The sequence below is a fragment of the Choloepus didactylus genome, chromosome X (assembly GCF_015220235.1).
Source record: "Choloepus didactylus isolate mChoDid1 chromosome X, mChoDid1.pri, whole genome shotgun sequence".
Lineage (NCBI taxonomy): Eukaryota > Metazoa > Chordata > Mammalia > Pilosa > Megalonychidae > Choloepus > Choloepus didactylus.
The window spans coordinates 193,791,198-193,811,299 of record NC_051334.1 but is presented as its reverse complement, the minus strand read 5'-3'; the positions used below and the strand labels follow the sequence as shown (position 1 = coordinate 193,811,299).

The 20,102-nt window shown below is 39.8% G+C and overlaps 1 protein-coding gene across 7 annotated transcripts in view; it reads right to left on the bottom strand.

Annotated features, from left to right (window-relative positions):
- Positions 1–14,908, bottom strand: part of VAMP7 (vesicle associated membrane protein 7) — a 41,164-nt gene extending 26,256 nt beyond the window's left edge. For 6 of the 7 annotated variants that reach the window (XM_037822049.1, XM_037822050.1, XM_037822052.1 and 3 more), the window contains exon 1: positions 14,765–14,908. The gene's annotated coding sequence lies outside the window, so the exon portion shown is untranslated. The remainder of the gene's footprint in view (positions 1–14,764) is intronic. The other variant, XM_037822046.1, reaches the window with a different exon arrangement.
- Between the last annotated feature and the right edge of the window lie 5,194 nt (positions 14,909–20,102).

The following is a 20,102-nucleotide window of genomic DNA, read 5'->3' as shown; positions in this document are numbered from 1 at the left end:
ACTCCTGTTTCTTGAGCTGAGCTCCTCTTGGTGTCTCTTCGTCATTATACTCTCTAATTGAGGTCGTTCCCTTGGATTTTTCCCTCAGCCATCACTGTCCCAGATTTTTCCTTACACATATGTGGCAATTTATAGATTTTAAATCACTTTCTCATACATTATCTCCCTTGATCCTAAAAGCTTCCCTTTACCTTATATCACACTCCAGATACATTCTATCTCTTAAAATCTTTGTGTACACACAATATCTCTGCTACTCCACCTTCTTTTAACTCTTCAACTTAATATAATCTGGCATTTACCCTTAACACTCCAGAAAACCATGCTTGCTAAGATCACCAACAAACTCTATGTTGCAAAATATAGTGGTCACTTCTCTATTCTCAACTTACTTGACCTCTCAGGAACAGTCAACATTATTGGTTAACCCTCCTTCTTGAAACATCCTCCTACATCTCTGGCTGCTCTTTCTGTCTTCCTGATGACTACTCTTCCTACACCTCACCTCCAAATGTTAAATTTCCTCAGGGATTGATTCTGAACCCTCTTATCTCTTGATGAGCTAATAGAGATGAGCTATTTTAAATACTATTAATTTGCTGAAGATACAACACACAGAGAATAAAAAGAATAGTGCCAAAGAAAAACCCAAAGGCACAATGACAGTTTAGGGAAAGGTAGATGAATAGAGGCCCACAAAGAAGGCTGAGGAGAACCAACTGGAAAAGTCAAAGGAAAGTCAGAAGTGTGTGGTGTCATGGAAGCAAAAGAGAAAGAAAGTTTCAGGAAGAATTGTCAGCTCCTAGCTGTGCTCTCTGATGCAGAGTATGAAGATAATGGCTATGAAACTGTCACTGAAATTTTATAATAAAAGAGGCCATGGGTTAGAATCAATAAGACAAAAAGTGGAGTGGAATAAAAACACAAAGAGAAACAGAGAGAAATCATATGGTCCCAGAGACAGAGAAATGGAAAAGTAGAAGAAAACTGAGCTTGGCAACACCAATACAAAAAGATCTAGTGTTTTAGCGGACCATAAGTTCATTATGAACAGACACGAGGCAATTGCTTAAAATGCTTACAAAATCTTAAATTACATTAAGAAATAGGGTGTTGAAAGCCAGTGAGCCCAAGGATTGTCTGCCAGCAAGAAAGCTGCTGACATGGGAGGAAGCAAACCCCAGACTTGAACTCCTGGCCTCAGAAACCCTAATATTTGTCCACCAAATTGAAACATCACTGTCAAAAAAGGAGTGAATTAGCTTCCCAGGAGGAAAAAAAATCCCAAGAGATAACCCTTCTCAGCTCTATAGCTGGGAACTCCCATGAAGGAACTTGGGAATCAGTGGAACCGTATTGACCGCAAACAGAAAACTTGATGCATTCACTCTTCCTCCATAGAAGCCCATGGTGTGCACAGGCGAGAGGTGGGGATATGTGAGAGTGCCACACGGAAGTAAAGGTGCCCCTACCCCAACACAAAGGCTTGCAGGTGCAGTGGGCAGAGCCTTGGGGGCCGACTAAAAGCAGGGCACTTTGAGCTGGCTGAGGGCTGGGGAGGGTGAGACTCACAGCCCCACTCAGAGGCCTGGGAATCACCAGACCCACTGTGCCCTTAAGCAGACTCTGCACAACCGCACAGGGCTAATGCCCTGCCCCCAGTGCACACAGAGAACTGCTGTGCTGATTGGATTTCCACCTGGTTTGGACTCCCCCAGTGCACAGCTGCAGTCAGGAAAAAGCGGGCTTGAGGGCAAGAGGTGCTAAAGAGCCCCATCTGGGGGAAAGACAGGAAAAGTGCACTCTTGGAAGATGCAGTTCTGCCAAAATTTCACAAAAATGTCCAAATGGTCCTGCATTTCCAAAAATAACCTTATCAACATAAGCAAATGCCACGAAGTCAACAGAAAATCACAAAGCCTATGAAGACCCAAGAAGATATGGACAAGCAAAATGACCAAATTAAAAGGCCATAAGAGACACAGAACTTGGAGCAATTAATCAAAGTATTACATACAAATCTCTAAAACAACTTCAATGGGTGGGCTAAAGAGAAAAGACATCAAGAAGACTCTAGAAGAGCATAAAGAAGATTTGAAAGAGTACATAGAAAAATAGCAGCTCTTATGGAAATAAAAGATAATGTCGATCAACTTAAAAATATACTAGACACACAAGAGAAGATGTGAAGAGGCAGAAGAAAGAATAAATGAACGAGAGTACAGGGCAATTGAATGCAACAGCACAAAAGAACAAATGCTGAAAAAATAAAAAGTTTGAAATGGATCTCAGGGAAATGATGGATAATATGGAGTGCACAAATATAAGAATCGCTGGTGTCCCAGAAAGTGAAGAGAAGAGTAAAGGGCTAGGAAGAGTATTTAAAGACATACTCGGGGGAAAAATGGGGGGGGGGGGTGGTGAAACAGATCTGACAAATAAAAACCAAAGGATAAGATAGTTGATTCAAGAATTGCCTTCACAGTAATAACACTGAATGTGAATGGATTAAACTCCCCAATTAAGAGATACAGAGTGGCAGAATGGATTAAAAAGTGTGACCCCTCAATATGCTGTTTATAAGAGACTCATCAGACCAAACTACACAAAGAGATTGAAAGTGAAAGGATGGAAAAAATATTCCACACAAGCTGCAACCAAAAGAAAGCAGGAGTAGCTATGCTAATGTCAGACAAAATAGATTTTAAATGCAAAGATGTCATAAGAGACAAAGAAGGGCACCATATATTAATAAAAGGGACAATCCACCAGGAAGAAATAACAATCATAAATGTTTATGCACCCAATCAAGGAACTCCAAAGTACATGAGACAAACATTGGCTAAACTGAAGGGAGCAACAGACATTTCTACAATAATAGTGGAAGACTTCAATACACCACTCTCTTCTATAGCTAGAACTAGACAGAGGACCAATAAGGAAACTGAGAACCTAAGAACGTAATAAATGAATCAGACTTAGACAAATATAGATCATTGCATTCCAGATTACCAGGATATACATTCTTCTGTAGTGCTCATGAAACATTCTCCAGGATAGATAATATGCTGGGGTACAAAACAAGTCTCAATGAATTTAAAAAGATTTAAATTATTCAAATCATATTCTCTGACCACAATGGAAAGCAGCTATAAATCAAGAACCACCAAAGAACCAAAACTATCACAAATATATGGGGGTTAACAACATACTCCTAAACAATCAGTGGGTCAAAGAAGGAACTGCATGAGAAATCAGTAAATATCTAGAGACAAATGAAAACAAGAACACAACATATCAAAACCTATGTGATGCAGTGAAGGCGGTGCAGAGATGGAAATTTATAGCTCTAAACGCACACATTAAAAGGAAGAAAGAGCTAAAAACCAAAGATCTAAATGAACAACTGAAGAAGCTAGAGAATGAACAGCAACCTAACTCTAAAGTAAGTAGAAGAAAAGAAATAACAAAGATTAAATCAGAAATAAAAGATCTGGAGAACGAAAAAAACAATATAGAGAAAAAATAAAACCAAAAGTTGGTTCTTTGAGAAGATCAACAAGATTGACAAGCCCTTAGCTAGACTGACACAGACACAAAGAGAGAAGACCCAAATAAACAAAATCAGAAAGAAATGAGGGGTGGGTCATTACTATGGATCCTGAAGAAATTTTAAAAATCCTAAGAGAATACTATGAACAACTGTGCACCAAAAACTAGACAACTTAGAGGAAAAGGACAATTTCCTGGAAACCCATGAACAACCTAGACTGAACTGAGAAGAAATAGAAGACCTCAACAAACCCATCACAGGTAAAGAGATTCAATCAGTCACCAAAAACCTTCCTAAAAAGAAAAGCCCAGGGCCAGATGGCTTCACAGGGGAATTCTACCAAACATTCCAAAAATAACTGACATCATTCCTGCTCAAACTCTTTCAAAAAATAGAAGAAAAAGGAACACTACCTAATTCATTTTATGAAGTTAACATCACTCTAATGCCCAAACCAGATCAAGTTAATATAGGAAAGGAAAACCACAGGCCAATCTCTCTAATGAATATAGATGCAAAAATTCTCAGCAAAAACTTGTAAATTGAATCCAAAGGTACATTATAAGAATTAAACACCATGACCAAGTGGGGTTCATTCTAGGCCTGCAAGGGTGGTTCAACATAAGAAAATCAATCAATGTAATACAATACATTAACAAATTGAAAGGGAAAAATCCAGTGATCATCTCGGTAGACACAAAAAAGCATTCAACAAAAGTCAGCATCCTTTTTTGATAAAAATACTTCAAAAGGTAGGAATTGAAGGAAATTTCTTCATTATGATAAAGGGCACACATGAAAACCCACAGCCAGCATAATACTTGACATTGAGAGACCAAAAGCCTTCCCCCTAAGATTGGAACGAGACAAGGATGCCTGCTGTCACCACTATTATTCAACATTGTGCTAGAATTTCTAGCCACAGCAATCCAGCAAGACAAAGAAATAAAAGGCATTCAAATTGTAAAGGAAGCAGTAAAACTGTCATTATCTGCAGATGATATGACAGAATATGTGGAAAATCCTGAGAAATTGATAACAAAGCTACTTAAGCTAATAAATTCAGCAAAGCGACGGGATACCAGATTAATGCATGTATTAGTTAGGCATGGGAATCACCACCCCTGCATCCTTCAAGTCCTTAAGAGTGGCATTAATCTCTGCAATCCCTCCAGGAATCTGGTATTGCTTCTGGTTTACTATTTTGCTAGGCAGGGGCAGTTCCAGTGGCTTCCATTTGGCATTTCCCACCATAATAGCCCTCACTCCACGAGTCAGAGAACCAATGTGAGGATTCTGCCAGTTGTTGAGTACGTCTGTTCCAATTATGCATTCCGGCACTGGGGAAATAACCACAGAATGGTTACTGGACCCACTGTGATATGGACCTGAGTTAAAACTTCATTGATCACCTGACCTCCATAAGCCCTAACTCTGACTGGTGGACCAGAGTGACATTTTGGGTCTCCGGGAATTAATGTCACTTCTGAACCAGTGTCTAATAATCCACAAAATATCTGATCATTTCCTTTTCCCCAATACACAGTTACTCTGGTAAAAGGCCGTAGGTCCCCCTGGGGAAGGCTGGGAGGAAGATTAACAGTATAAATTTTTGGCAGTGTAACAGGGTCATTCCCCAAGGGTACCCAGCCTTCCCTTCATTCAAGGGGCTCTGGGTCTGTAAACTGTCTCAAGTCTGGGACTTGATTAAGGGGCCATGACTCTCTGTGTTTGTAATTCAAGGTAGACTTCTGTTTACTTGACCTAGAATTCTGCTTATACAGATCAAATAAGAATTTAGAAGACTGCCCATCTGCCCATGATCTACTAGCCAATGCCATAAGTCTCTGTGAGTCAGATTATTTTGATTGCTGCTTTGAGCCTGTTTTCCATTATGGTAGCCACGCCCACCTTGTCTTTGATGATTAACTGCTGCCACGTGGCTTCTGCTGACTCGGGATCCGATTATTCCTATTGTGTTTAAGGATTCCAGCTCAGTGACAGCAGCTCCCACAGTAATATGTGACCTACAGAAAAGGGCAACTACAGAGCTTTTCAGGGATGACAGAGCTAGTCTCACAAACTTATTCCTCACAGTCCTGGTAAAAGGTGTGTCCTCTGGACATTCCAGGGGTGTGTGAGCAGGTTTTCCATGATAAAGCCACTCTACCATTCCAATCTCTCTAAGCCTTTGAATCCCCTCTCTACATTGTACCAGGGTAGTTCTGGCATTTAGACCTCAGGTAATGCTGACCACCTTTTGATCCATGTATCAGCCAACCACCCAAACAAACTGTTAACGCCCTTTCTAACCCCTCAAGCTACAACACTGAATGCAGAATCTCTGCTTAGTGGGCCCATATCAGTAAATTCAGCCTGATCCAACTTTATATTCCTTCCACCATTATCCCACACCCTTAATATCCATTCCCACACATATTCCCCTGATTTCTGTCTGTATAAATTGGAAAACTCATACAGTTCTTTTGGAGTATAGCATACTTCCTCATGAGTCACACTTTGTACTTCACCCCTTGGGGCCTGTTGGGACTTTAGTCTAGTTATAGGTCCTGAAGCAAAGACTGGTGGTGGGAGTGGGTCATGAAAAGAATTAGAAGTATCCCTCAAGCCTTTTATCTCAGGACATTCTGTTGCAGTTTCATCTGGTGAAACAGCATTAATCTCTCCAGACAGAGGAGTGAGGGCTGCTTCCTCAGAGGAGGTGATTACAGGTTTAGCAGGCACTGAAGGGTTAATCTCTTTAGGTAGACATTGGATGGCAGACTTCTCAGGGCAGACTGAATGTTGGGAAGCTGTTTCCTCAAAGCAGGCTGGAGGCTGGGAAGCTGTCTCCTCAGGGCAGACTGGAGGTTTGAGGGCTGTTTCCTCAGGACAGACCACTAGAGGTATATCTAACAAAGACTCAGCAGAATCCAGGGTTCCAATGTCCTCACTGTCATTATTATCAATCCATATGTCCTCATCCCAAGTTTCAGGATCCCATTCTTTTCCAATCAATGCCTTTTAAACAGTAGACACCCTGTGAGGCTGAGATTTTAGTTTATGTTGTAAATCTGCTACCCACAGAATGAGACTCTGGGTCTGGTTTTCAGAAATCTCAAGTCTACGGCCACAGGAAACAAGATTTTCTTTCAGGGAACACATAGAAACCATCATATGGTGCTTTAGTTTCAAATTTGAAGCCTTTAGTTTGTCCCTTTCTCTTATAACTTTATCCAGAGTATCTAAAAGCAACCAGCCAACATCATTATAACTCTGCAAAACTCTGTTAAGATGTCCAAAACACTGGCACCTAGAGCCTTGCTTTATACAAGAGTATGATTAGGAGAATCAAATGGTGATATTACACATATCTCCATTGCCAACTCACGCCATGGACTGTCAGTGCCACCTTGATTATTGGAAATGGAGTTGTTAGTGCCTTTGAATCCAATCAGAGTAGAAAACCAATTGTAAAAACCCATTTTAAGATTCTGTTTCTCAAGAACCACTCCCGGTACCAAGTTTTATTAGCTAGGGTTCTCTAGTGAAACAGAATCAACAAGAGATATCTATAAATATAAGATTTTATAAAAGTTTCTCACACAACTGTGGGGATGCACGAGTCCAAATTCCGTAGGGCAGGCAGCAAACTGGCAACTCCAATGAAGGTGTTCAATGAACTACTCAGGCAGTGAACTGGCAACTCTGATGAAGGTGTTCGATGAACTCCTCAGGAAACTCTTTGCTGGCTAGCCGAAGAAGAAGTGAAAGTCCTCCAACTTTCTTGCTTAAAAGTCATCAACTGATTGGATTAAATCCAGCTGATTGAATTCTCTCATTGCAATAAATCAGCCTTCTGGTTTATTAACCAGCCACAAATGTCCTTGCAGTAATGGTTAGGCCAGTGAGACATCTGGATACAATCACCTGGCCAAGTTGACACATGAACCTAACCATCACAATGTGCAAAAGTCAGTAATGTTCCTACACACTAGTATAAACTAAATGAACAGGCAGTCAAGAAAAAAATTCCATTCACAATAGCAACTAAAAGAATCAAGTATCTAGGAATAAACTTAACCAAGGATATAAAAGAACTCTATACAGAAAATTGCAAACTTTACTAAAAGAAATCACAGCACCTAAACAGGTGGAAAGATATTCTGTGTTCATGGACAGGAAGGCTAAATTTGGTTAAGATGTCAATTCTACCCTAACTGACCTAGAGATTCAATGCAATTACAATCAAAGTTTCAACAACCTACTTTGCAGACTTGGAAACACCAGTAATTAAATTTCTTTGGAAAGGAAAGGGGCCTCAAATTGCCAAAAAACAGTCTAAAACAGAAGAACAAAGCGGGAGGACTTACACTTCCTGATTTTAAAGCCTACTATAGAGCCACAGTGGTAAAAACAGCATGGTACTGGCACAAAGATAGACATACTGATCAATGGGATTGAACCAAGAGTTTGGAAATAGACCCCAGGATCTATGGTCAACTGATTTTTGACAAGGCCCCCAAATCTACAGAACTAGGACAGAATAGTCTCTTCAACAAATGGGGCTGGGAGAGCTGGATATCCATATCAAAAGAATGAAAGAGGACTCGTACCTCACACCCTATACAAAAATTAACTCAAAGGGGATCAAAGACCTAAACACAAGATCTAGTACCATAAAACTCCTGGAAGATAATATAGGGAAACATCTTCAAGACCTAGTAATAGGAGGTAGCTTCTTAGGCCTAACATCCAAAGCACAAGCAACAAAAGAAAAAACCAGATAAATGGGAATTCCTTAAAATCAAAAGCTTCTGTGCCTCAAAGGACTTTGTCAAAAAGGTGAAGAGGCAGCCAATTCAACGGGAGAAAATATTCAAAAACCATGTCTAACAAGAGACTGATATCTAGCATACACAAAGAAATCCTACAACTCAACAACGATAGTACAAACAGCCCAATTGTAAAATGGGCAAAAGAAATGAAAAGACATTTTTTCCAAAGAGGAAATACAAATGGCTAAAAAACACATGATAAAAATGTTCATCTTCACTAGCTATTATGGAAATGCAAATCAAAACCACAATGAGATATCATCTTACACCAATAAGAATGGCTACCATTAAACGAACAGGACACTACAAATGCTGGAGAGGATGTGGAGAAATTAGAACTCTTATCCAGTGCTGGTGGGGATGTACAATGGTATAGCCACTTTGGAAGACAGTTTGGCGGTTACTCACAAAACTAAATAGCGAGTTACCCTACGATCCACATCTCGTTATATACCCAGATCTGAAAGCAGTGACACAAACAAACATCTGTACACCAATGTTCATAGTGGCATTATTCACAATTGCCAAAAAGATGGATACAATCCAAGTGTCCTTCAACAGAAGAGTAGATAAACAAAATGTGCTATACACGTACGATGGAATACTATGCAGCAGTAAGAAGGAATTAGCTCTTGAAACATGTGACAACACGGATGAACCTTGAGGACATAATGCTGAATGAAATAAGTCAGACACAAAAGGTGAGATATTGTATGATTTCACTAATATGAGCCCCTAAAAAATGAAAACTCAGAGTCTCAAAATGTAGAATATAGGGGACCTAGAGATAGACAGAAGCTAGAGAAGGTGGAATGATTACTTAATATGTACAGATCTGTTAACAAGGTTGAACTTAAAGGTATGGGACAGACAGGGGTGATGATAGTTTGTTAATGTGATTATAAGTATCAGTGTCGTCTTGAAGGCAACCATTATTGAAAGGGGTTGTTTAAAGGCATGTATTCCGCAGATAAGCACTACAAATAAGGAAGTTCTTGCATCATATACTTCTAAGGTATGACACTGGTACAAAGAGTTAACAACAGAGTGGTATATGTGAAAAACTACCTATTCCATACTATGGACTATATTTAATAGGAATACCTTACTAGTACCACACTAACACTAGGGATAAATAATTAGGGGGTGATAAGAGCTTTGGGGGTGTTTTGGGTTATGATAATTGTTCAAAATTGAGAGTGATGATTGTACAATTAAGTGAAGATAATGTGAGATACCAATTGTTTACCTTGGACAGAATATATGCTATGCGAAATTACGAACCCCCTACTAAATAAGTCAGGCCCTCGATATTGAGGCTTGCTCTTGTGAAAGGGAGGCTAAGCCTACCTATAATTATGCCTAAGAGTCACCTCCAGAGAACCTCTTTTGTTGATCTGATGCAGCCTTTCTTTCTCTAAGCCCAACTCTGCAAATACATTCATTACCGCCCTCCCTCCCCCAACATGGGACATGACTCCCAGGGGAGTGAGCCTCCCTGGTGATGTAGGACACGACTCCCAGGAATGAGCCTGGACTGGGCATCGCGGGATTGAGAACGCCTTCCTGACCAAAAGGGGGAAAAGAAAGGTAACAAAATAAGGTTTCAGTGGCTAAGAGATTTCAAATAGAGTTCAGAGGCTATTCTGGAGGTTACTTTTATGCAAACTCCACCTAGATATTCCAAATGGTCACAGTATGCCAAGCCCAAATCAAGAGTAGTCTCGAAAGTCCTAATACCCAGGACCCTATCTGAGCCTCTTCAAGAACATCAACCAGATGCAACCCCCCCCCCCCCATAATGTCAACCCCCTTTTTCAATATGGACAAGTTAGGGTGGTCACTGCCAGATATCCCTGAAGATTGAGACAGCGATCAGACGAGAGGGAGTAGTAGCAACAGACAAGATAGGATTTAACAAAGGATTACAAATACTGAATCACTATATAAATATTTTTCTGTTTTTAGTCTCTAGGTTATTAGAACAGCTAGAAGGAAATAACTGACATCTTGGAACTGTAACCCATAACATTCTTTGAAATTTGCTCTATAACTATCTGTTAAATTGTACTCTGAAAGTTATCACTTTTCTGTATATGTTTTACTTCACAATAAGGAAATAGCTGAAATTGTGGAACTGTAACTCATAACATTCTTTGATATTTGCTCTATAACTATTTGTTAAATCGTACTTTGAAAGTTATCACATTTCTGCATATGTTATATTTCACAATAAAAATGTTTGAAAAAAAGAAATAGGATGTCTCTACCTCATTCAGTACTGGATAAAACACATGTGGAACACTGAATCCAATTCTCAGTATAATATTTCAAGATAGGACAGAAGGGCAACAGCATGGTTGAGAGATCTAGAGATTGTGTCATATGAAGAATAGCTGGAGGAACTAGAGGTATTTAATATGAAAAAGAAAAGACTTAGAGGGAAGACGATAGCAGCCTTCAAGTTTATACGAAGTACAGTTACCTGGAACAAGCAGCACATTACACAGAATATAACTAGGAACAACAGATAGAAGTATAGGGAAGCAGAGTTTTGTTTAATAAAACCAGTCCCCAATTTAAAAACGCCTGATTGTTAAACATTAGATACACAGAAACAGAAACTACTTTTCTCCCAGATTTCATTAATGGGAATTCCTTCCTCTCTTCCATACTGCTAAAAATACCTCTTTTGAATAGAATCTGCAATGTCTTGATGAGTATTGCGATAACAGAAATAACTGTGGCAGCAAAAAAACTGCATTTGAAGTCAGAAAACCTGGCTCGAATAATACTAGTAGTGTAGGAATACCTAACAAACCATAAAATGTTATATAAATGTAAAATAATATTCCAGAAGAAAAAGAATGAAGAGATAAACAAGAGATGGAGAAGAAAGAAAAGAAAAAGACAACAGAATATAAAGGAAAGCCCTGTCTCAATTCTGTTCCTCCCCTCTTCTTTTATTCTCTCTTCTTTTGGTCCCAGAGTCATCATTCCAATTCTACCTCATTCCTGCTAAGAACCCCCATCTTAGAAACTCACTGTTCCTCCTTGATCAATCCTAATCTTACCTCTCCACATATTTACATCACCCCAAATTGCCTCCTCCTCTCCAAACCCTCTACCTCTTTTCTTTCCTCACTCATCTAGGAGGCTTGTCCTTAGGTCTATGGGCCAGAAGGGCAACCAGCACAGCCTGATGTTTGAGAAGCCTAATAGATTGCAAGGAAAGGATATTTTTGTTCCAGTTGCTGGGATTCCAAAAGAAGATATGCTATGGAGAAATCCAAGTTAGAATTCTGGATGCAATTTTTTTAGAGGAATTATAAATTGCGGTGAAGGTCTTAAGTCCATAAATTAAGATTAAGTAAGATGCTACTGAATAGCATAAGAATCTGTCACGGAGAGCATTATTTATAGAGGAAAATGCACCCAGAGTTTCAAACAATAATCTTACAAAGGAACTTTTGGAATACATCCATTAAAAGTAAGAGATTCCCTGTATTTAAAAAATGCTAATAAAAAAGCACAGCAGTGATGCACACTTCTCCTCAGTGGAGGCATTCAAGCAGAGGCTCAAGATGGCATAAGAGAACAGAGCAAGGGAGAAGACCAAGTAAATGCTTCTCACACTGGAGTCCATGTGTTCCGAGAAATTTTTCAATTCTGTATTTTTATTTTGATAACATTAAAGATGTATATGTATACTCTGGATCATCTGCATGCATATCTTATAAATGAGTAATGGCACATAATTCAGTGCTGTCTTTGCATTCATGTTTGTGAAAGCATAGGTGCCAAGAAACCCCTTAAAGTAACAGTGCTTAAGTTTTAATGTCTTGGAAGCAAGTCAAGCTGCTTTTAGGTTGGCATCCTAAAACCATAATGATAATCATGATTCAAGCACTCCTGTACTCCTACTATGTTTTTCAAAATCAGTTATAGAGACAAAATTTATCTTTTGCAGTAGGACTGACAATTGAAAAATATCTGCATGGAATTAGACTTTTATTTCAAAAATTGAGACTTTTATCTGTTATTCTGAAAATGACAGTGTGTTAGAATCATTATATAAATTACCTTAGGTTAAGGAGAAAATGATGCTCAAAGAAATGTTTGTACCAAGTGGAAACCAAATGTTGCCATAATATGCTGTACAAACACAGGTTGTGCAACTGTTCAAATAGAGAAATGAAATGGAAAATTAACTCATCACATAGCACCTGGTAATACAGTCAATGCAAAATCAAAAGAAAGTATTCTGTATCATTTATATTATTGCAAGCAGATATATTGTGTGAATTCTTACAAAAGGTCATTAGCAGAATGTTTCATAGGAAATACACAATGGAAAATTTTTTTTCACTCTTGTATCATGGGGTATACTATTAAATTAACTGGCCCATCAAAGTCACGGGGGATGGGGTGGCCAAGGTGCTCAGGAAAGAGAAGGAACTAATTTTAGGAGGAAGCTATGAAACAAGAGAAGACACAAAGGTGAGAACAAGCTAGAGAAGGTAGAGACTAGCTTGATGAGACAGAGTGGTCCACATTCAGTGAATAGGAAAGTTGAGGGATAGGTCTGACAGAAGGCTTTATACAAATTGAGTCACTTGGATCTGATCAAATAGTCTTTCTTTTTCAGTTCACATATGTGCTGAACATCTACCCTATGGCAGCCAATGTAGTAGACACTGCAGGTATGAAATTGAGTAAAAAAAGACCCCTATACTCAAGGGATCCACAGTACAAAGGGATGGGGAAGACAGACATAAACAAATAATTGCAATAAAGTATAATAACTGAATAATCTAAGAATGTTACACAACTAAAGCTTTGTGATTATCTCACCTTGGATGAAGAAAAAGGAATGAAGGTGTCAGCCTATGCATTAGGCATTTCCTCAGTATACTATTATGATTACTTTCCCTTGGAAGAGAGGTTAAAGTGTCTACCCTCACTATGTTCCCGGTGCTCAGCACAGTGTGTTGCATCCAATATTCCCTCAAATATGTTGAATAAATGAGTGAATGCTGAGCCTGTTCTGGTTTAAATATATTTCTAAATGATAGATAACTTTATAGTCAGTAGGACCAGGAAAGAAGAATATTTTGATTACCAAACTATCTCCCTAAGATAAAGAAACTGAGCTGATAAGTAACCAAACTCCCAACTCTTCTGTCTGGTTCTTAGGAGGAAATAAACCAATGAGAAATAAACCACCAATTCTTATATGACAACATTGAAGGAGACAGAAGAATGAAGAACAAATGTTGCTATGATAGACAGAGGAAAAGAAGGGGTATTTATGAAAAGTCTGAAGCCTGATCACAAATAAGGACTATTGTTGGCATTACAAATATTCTTTTGGGGTGATGCTTTGAGACTCAACCCAATCCCTCAATTTTTCTCAGGATGGGATCCCACCCTGTAAAATAAACCGTCTGTTTTATTTTGCATTAACTACCATATCATTTTGTTTATTCCTTTTTGTATCCCCCCCCCACCCCCGCTCCCCAAAACATGTAAGCTCTGTAGAGTAGTGACCTCTTTTGTCTGGGTTACAGATGTATCCCTAGCACTTAGAAAAGTGTGTAGTGTATGTGAACTGATCAATAAACATTTGTTAAATGAATGAATGAATCTGCTCCCAGCCACATGTATCCAAAAGGGAAAAAATGCCCCAAACATGACAGCATCTTCTGGGATTAAGGGTGGGAAAATGGAAGTACAGGTAGTTCAGAGCAATTAATAAGACAGAAAGAAAAGGTCTTGATAACTGTGGGGATTATGAGAGAGATGTAAAGCATTTACCAAGAAGTCTAGAACACAGAGTTAGATAAATATTGTTCATTAATAATAATAATAATAATAATAATAACAGATCTGACGCTCAGGAAACAGATTTGGGCCAGAGATAAAGAGTTCCTATCTTAACTGAGGAGGAAGCTGAATGTCAACATCCGGTGGAGGAGGGGCGCGCAGGGGGTTAGGAACCCACCAAGGAGCAGGGAAGTCCGGAGTAAAAGGTGAAACAGAAGTGACGTCACCGAAACAAGGGCGTAGAGAGGCGTTTTTAGAAAACTCGAGTGATCAAGAGATTCAAATGCTACAGAGAGGTCCTTAAAATGCGAAGTGAGAGAAAGTCAACATTTTCCCTCCTGTAACACCTATGAAGTGACACATTCTGGCTTTCTTTAGCCTGAGGATTTATCAGAGGCGTAAAACTCACTTCGCCTGAACTGGACCTGCCAGACAATTCGAACTATGGACCTCCGAGATTCCCGAGTCACCCTCCCACTGCCTCCTCACTCCACTTCGGCACCTTCCTGGCCACCCCCGCCTTCCCCTCCGCTGTCGAGTTCCCCACCTTGTCGCCGCGCGCACCTGTCTGGATACTTGATCTGCAGGAGCGCGAGCTCTGGTGGCGCGGCAGCCAACTTCGGGCTCCCGGGGTAGGTTGGACCCCAACGCCGCCGACTTCCGCGTGAAGCGCCCCGCCCGCGCGCGGTCTCCTGGGAATGTGAGCTTTCCTCCAATGTGAGCGGGCGGCGGGGCAGAGCCTACCGCTTTCCCCGCCCCTGTATTTCCCAAGAGCCGCGCTGCATTCTGGGAGTGTTAGTTCCGTCCTGCGTCTCTCCTAGTCTGTCGCACGTTCGGTTAACAATTCTGGTTTACACTGCTTGCCGAGCGCTGTGCGAAACTGGGAAGATGAGCGGCTGCAGGACAACAGAAAATGTCTACCGAATGGCCTTGGCATGATAAATGAGAGCCTGGCTAGTCCCGCCAGCGCCCCGTTTAGTTTCAGCAGAGAATTTCTCCTACTTCACAGACAGAAGAGAATTCCCTGCAAGAACTCCCTCTACTTTTGCCACTAAGTTTTGCAACCGTCTTGTATCCCTCACCTCTCCTTTCTCCCATTCTTTTGCAACAACAATAATAATTTACTCTCCTTTGATCTAAATGGCCCACCCCTTACATCCGTATTCTCTCCTTCCAGCTCTGATGAACCCTCTGTCTCCTGACTTTTCAACGGCTCCCTGCTTACTCGCTCTATATTATCAGCAGTTAAAGATTGTCAACATTTCTCTCATCTAAAAACTTCCAGTCACCTTTCTCAACCCAACTTACCCAGGCCCCCTCACCACACACAGACTTAAACTAGTGGTCTTTCTCCCACCTCTCCTTACTAGCCAAAATTCTCAACAGCGTTGCTAAAACCAATAGACACTTTTCAGCCATTATGTTACTTCATCTCTGTAGGATGTTTATGCTGTTGATTATTGCCTCCCTTTTGAAACCGTCTATTTTCTTAGCACTTTTCAAGACGCTGCACTCTCTTGGTTCCCAGCCCACTTCCGTGGGAGCTCCTCGTTTCCCTTTGAAATATTACATATTCCATAGGGTTCAGCCCTACACTCTCTTCCTTTCATACTCTTCACACTCTTCCTCAGTGATCTTAACCATTACCATTGCTTTGGTTATCATTTATATGCCGAAGATTCCCATATATAGGAAACCCAGGAAAGACCCCTGTGATCCAGACCCAAATATTTAATGACAGCTGAGTGTCTCTTTCAGGTGCCTGAAACTTGTCCCAAATTTACCTAATAAATTTCTATCCTCCCCTGTCCCTTAACCTGCTCCTCTTTCTCTAGTCCCATCTTGGTGAACAGTGCAAACATCCAATCATTTGCCCATGCAGAAAGCTGGCTATCATTAAGAATGCTTTCACTCTCTCAAAGCTCACATCCAAACAATCAGTAAGCCATATTAAGTCTATCTTTTAAATATCTGGCCTTACTTGTCAAGATTCAGTTTTCTCATATTTAAAATGAGGATAATAATAGTACCTGTTTTCAAGGATTGTTGCAATGATTAACAAGCAATAGTACAGGCAGATAGTAAGCATTCAAGGACAATAAGTATGTATTGAGCAAGCATTGTGTTTGTCATTAGTTCTCCTTCAAAAGGTCTTACATAATGATAGCTACCATTTACTTTTATTTAGTTTATATTTAGACAGAAAGAAAAGGAAAAAAAATGAGAAATGGTGAGATATTTTGTGCATGTTATCCCCACTCAATTCCTCAGTATTTTTACAAGCATGCCAAGAATATACTACTAGTCATGAGGCACCATATACGTAGTTCTACTCTAATAGGTACAGGTTCTACTATACCTTAATTATTGTGCTCGGCTCTGTGTGAGCTAAAGACAAACCGAAGCATATTCAGAAAATAGTGACTAAAATGACCTGGGGCAATAGGAATCAGAAGCAATGTCTCTGTACCTATAGTAACTCCTTTGCCATCTCCCCACCACCAATTCTTCATTATCTGAGATTGGTCTATCTAAAACAAAAGAGGATCACCTAAATATCCAGCTTAAAATCTACATTGGTTGCACCATTATATAGAGGATAAAGTCTAAATTTCTTAACAGGAAATGCAAGACCCTCCATGAGCTGGCCTCTCTCTACCTCTCATACTTCATATTCTGCTTCTCCCTCCAACACACCCTGTATTCAAGCCTATTCCTGTATAGTGGCAGTCACTCATTTATTCATTCATCCATTACTTCAACAAATTAGTACTAAGTGCCTACTGTGAGCAAAGTTCTGTTCTGGATGCTGGAGATATGACAGTGAAAATTATGACAATGCCCTTACCTTCATGGAGTTAACACTTCAATACCATGTACTTTTATGCCTCACTGCCTTTGTACATGCTTCCTCCTGTCAAAATATTATTCTTTCAGACCTATTTCAAGTATTGCCTTTTCATTTTCCAGAAAAGTTTATGCTTCTTTTTTATCTTCATTCACTGTTCTGGTTTGTTAAAGCTGCTGAATGCAAACTACCAGAAATGAACTGGCTTTTATAATGGGGGTTTATTAGTTCACAAATTTAGAGTTATAAGGCCATAAAAGTGTCCAAACTAAGGCATCAACAAAAAGATACCTCCACTGAAGAAAGGCTGATAGCATCTGGGGTTTCTCTGTCACATGGGAAGGCATGTGGCTGGCATCTGCTGGTCCTTCTTTCCCAGGCTCTGGTTTCAAAATGGCTTTTTCCAAAATGTCTCTGGGCTTCTGTCTTAGCTTCTCTGGGTCTTTCTGCATGTTCCTTCCAAGGTGTTTCTGCCTCTAAGCATAGGGGGTTCTCTCTTAGCTTCTCCAAAGCAAATTCTGGATTTAATCTCTCAACTTCTCTCCTGGTTCTGGTTTCAATGGCTGTCTCCAAAATGTCTCTCTCTCTGCATATCCAAATGTCTGGGTCTATATGGGCTCTAAGCTCTCTTAAGGACTCCAGTAAACTAATTAAGACCCACCTTGAATGGGCAAGTTCACACATCCATGGAAATAATCTAGTCAAAAGGTCCCACCCACAGTTGGGTGGGTCTCATCTCCATGGAAACAACCTAATTAAAAGATCCCATCCGAAATAGGTCTGCCACCACAAGAGTAGATTAAAAGAACATGGCTTTTGTGGGGTACATAATAGATTCAAGCCAGCACATTCACCCTCTGCAAAGGTTCACCTTTCATATTAATATTAATTCAATTTTATTTGATACCATTTCTTTGAGAAGCAACATAGTATTTTAGAAAGACAATGAGTTTTGAAGGGAGACAGACATGAGTTACTAGCTATGTGGACTGTAAATGATGACTCCATTTAGAGCTTTCAGGGCTCTATCAAATGCCCCCTTTTTACTCCATACTCTTTCCTCAAGTGATCCCATCCATGCTCCAAAATTTGTGTCTCTAGCACAAGCCTTCATGTTGGGAAACCAGGGAAGGCCTCTCTGAGTAGGTGACATTTAAACTGAAATCTCAATGATAAGAAGAAAGCAGCCATAAGAAGCCAAGAGGGAATAGAATCCCAAGCAGAGAGAGCTGGACAAAGATTGTAAAATGGGGAGAAGCTTGATATATTTGAGGAACAGAAAGAAGGTCAGGTTCACTGGAGATTGGTGGAAGTGAGGGGAGGGAGGGTAGAGGGATAGTTAGGGGGTCTTTCAGGACTTTGCAAGACAGAAGAAGGGGTTTGGATTTTATTCTAAGTGTAATGGAAAATTATTAGGTTCAAATAGGGAAGTGATATGATCTGATATATGCTTTTTAAAATTATTTGGCTTTCGGGCTCTGGCAGTGAGGGATTGAAAATGCCTACTTGACCAAAAGGGGAGAAAAAAAAAAGGTAACAAGCTGAAGTCACAGTGGCTGAAAGATCCCAAATAGAGTCGAGAGGCTATCCTGAAGGTTACTCGTATGCAAGCTCTAGCTAGACATCCCAGATGGCCACAGTATGCCATGCCCTTACGAAAAGTAGTCCCCAAATACCTAGGTCCCTATCTGAGACTCTATAAAATATTCACTCACTAAGTTTTATGTCTCAGAAACTTAAATCCACCAGAGTGTTCCTATGCCAAACAAGTCCTAAAACCCAGAGGCAACAGCCCCTTTACGAACAACAATCAGATGCAGCCCCCTTCCCCATACTGTCGACACCCCCTTTCAATATGAGCAAGTTAGGGTGCTCACTGCCTAGACACCCCTGAAGATGGAGAAACAGATTAACTGAGAGGAAGAAGTAGCAACAAACAAGATAAGATTTAACAAAGGTCTCTGAATACTGAAACTTTATATAAATATAAATATATATCTATATATTTAGATGCTGAGAATTTGGAATAGCTCGGAGGAGGTAAATGACATGGTAGAACTGTAATATACAACATCCTTTGAAATTTGCGCTATAGCTATTCATTGAATTGTGCTTTGAAAGTCTTCACCTTTCTGTATATATCCTATACTGCATAATAAGGAAAGAACTGAAACTGTGGAACTGTAACCCATAACAATTTTTGGAATTACCTTTATAACTGCCTGTTGAACTGTACATCGAAAGTTAACACCTTTCTGTATGCATGATATATTTTACAATAATGGAAATAGCTGAAGTTCTGGGACTGTGACCCATGATATTCTTTGAAATTTGCTCTCTAATTACTTGTTAAATTGTACTTTGAAAGTTATCACTGTTATGTATACATGTTAAAGTTCACAGTAAAAAATGTACTAAAAATTATCTGGCTTTCTTTAGCATGGTAATACACTGTCTACCCTGCTAATAAATTAATATGTACAGTTAACAAAAATGTATACTTTCCAAGAAAAATGCTTCTGAATGTGTACTTGTTCACCACTATGTATCTTCAAACCAGCAAACAGTGGGCGCTCAATGAGAGTTAACTGAAAGAATGCAAACAAATGACAAGCGCTAACACCGATACCAAACAATTTTCTACGATACATATTCTAAGATTATGTACATGCATATATACATATATCTTATACACACAGTTATTTAGTCACCACAATAATGGTGTGAAGTAATTATCATTATTATCCCTGTTTTCCAGATAAGGAAATGACACTTAAAGTCGCAAGGCTATTGTAGCACGGGATTTGCATTTGGCTTCTTGGCCCCAGCTCCTCTTGCATCACTGTTCGGAAGCGCCTTAGAGGAAACTCGTGGAGCAGTGGGCAATCATTAGTGATAGACTAAACAGTCCCAGATGGATACATAACCACGTGTCTGTTTCGGCACACCTCTTCTGTCTCCATTCCTGAGTCCTTGGCTGCGAGGACTTCGAAAGGGACTTTGATAAAGAAGATGCCAGGATGGGGGAGAAGCACAC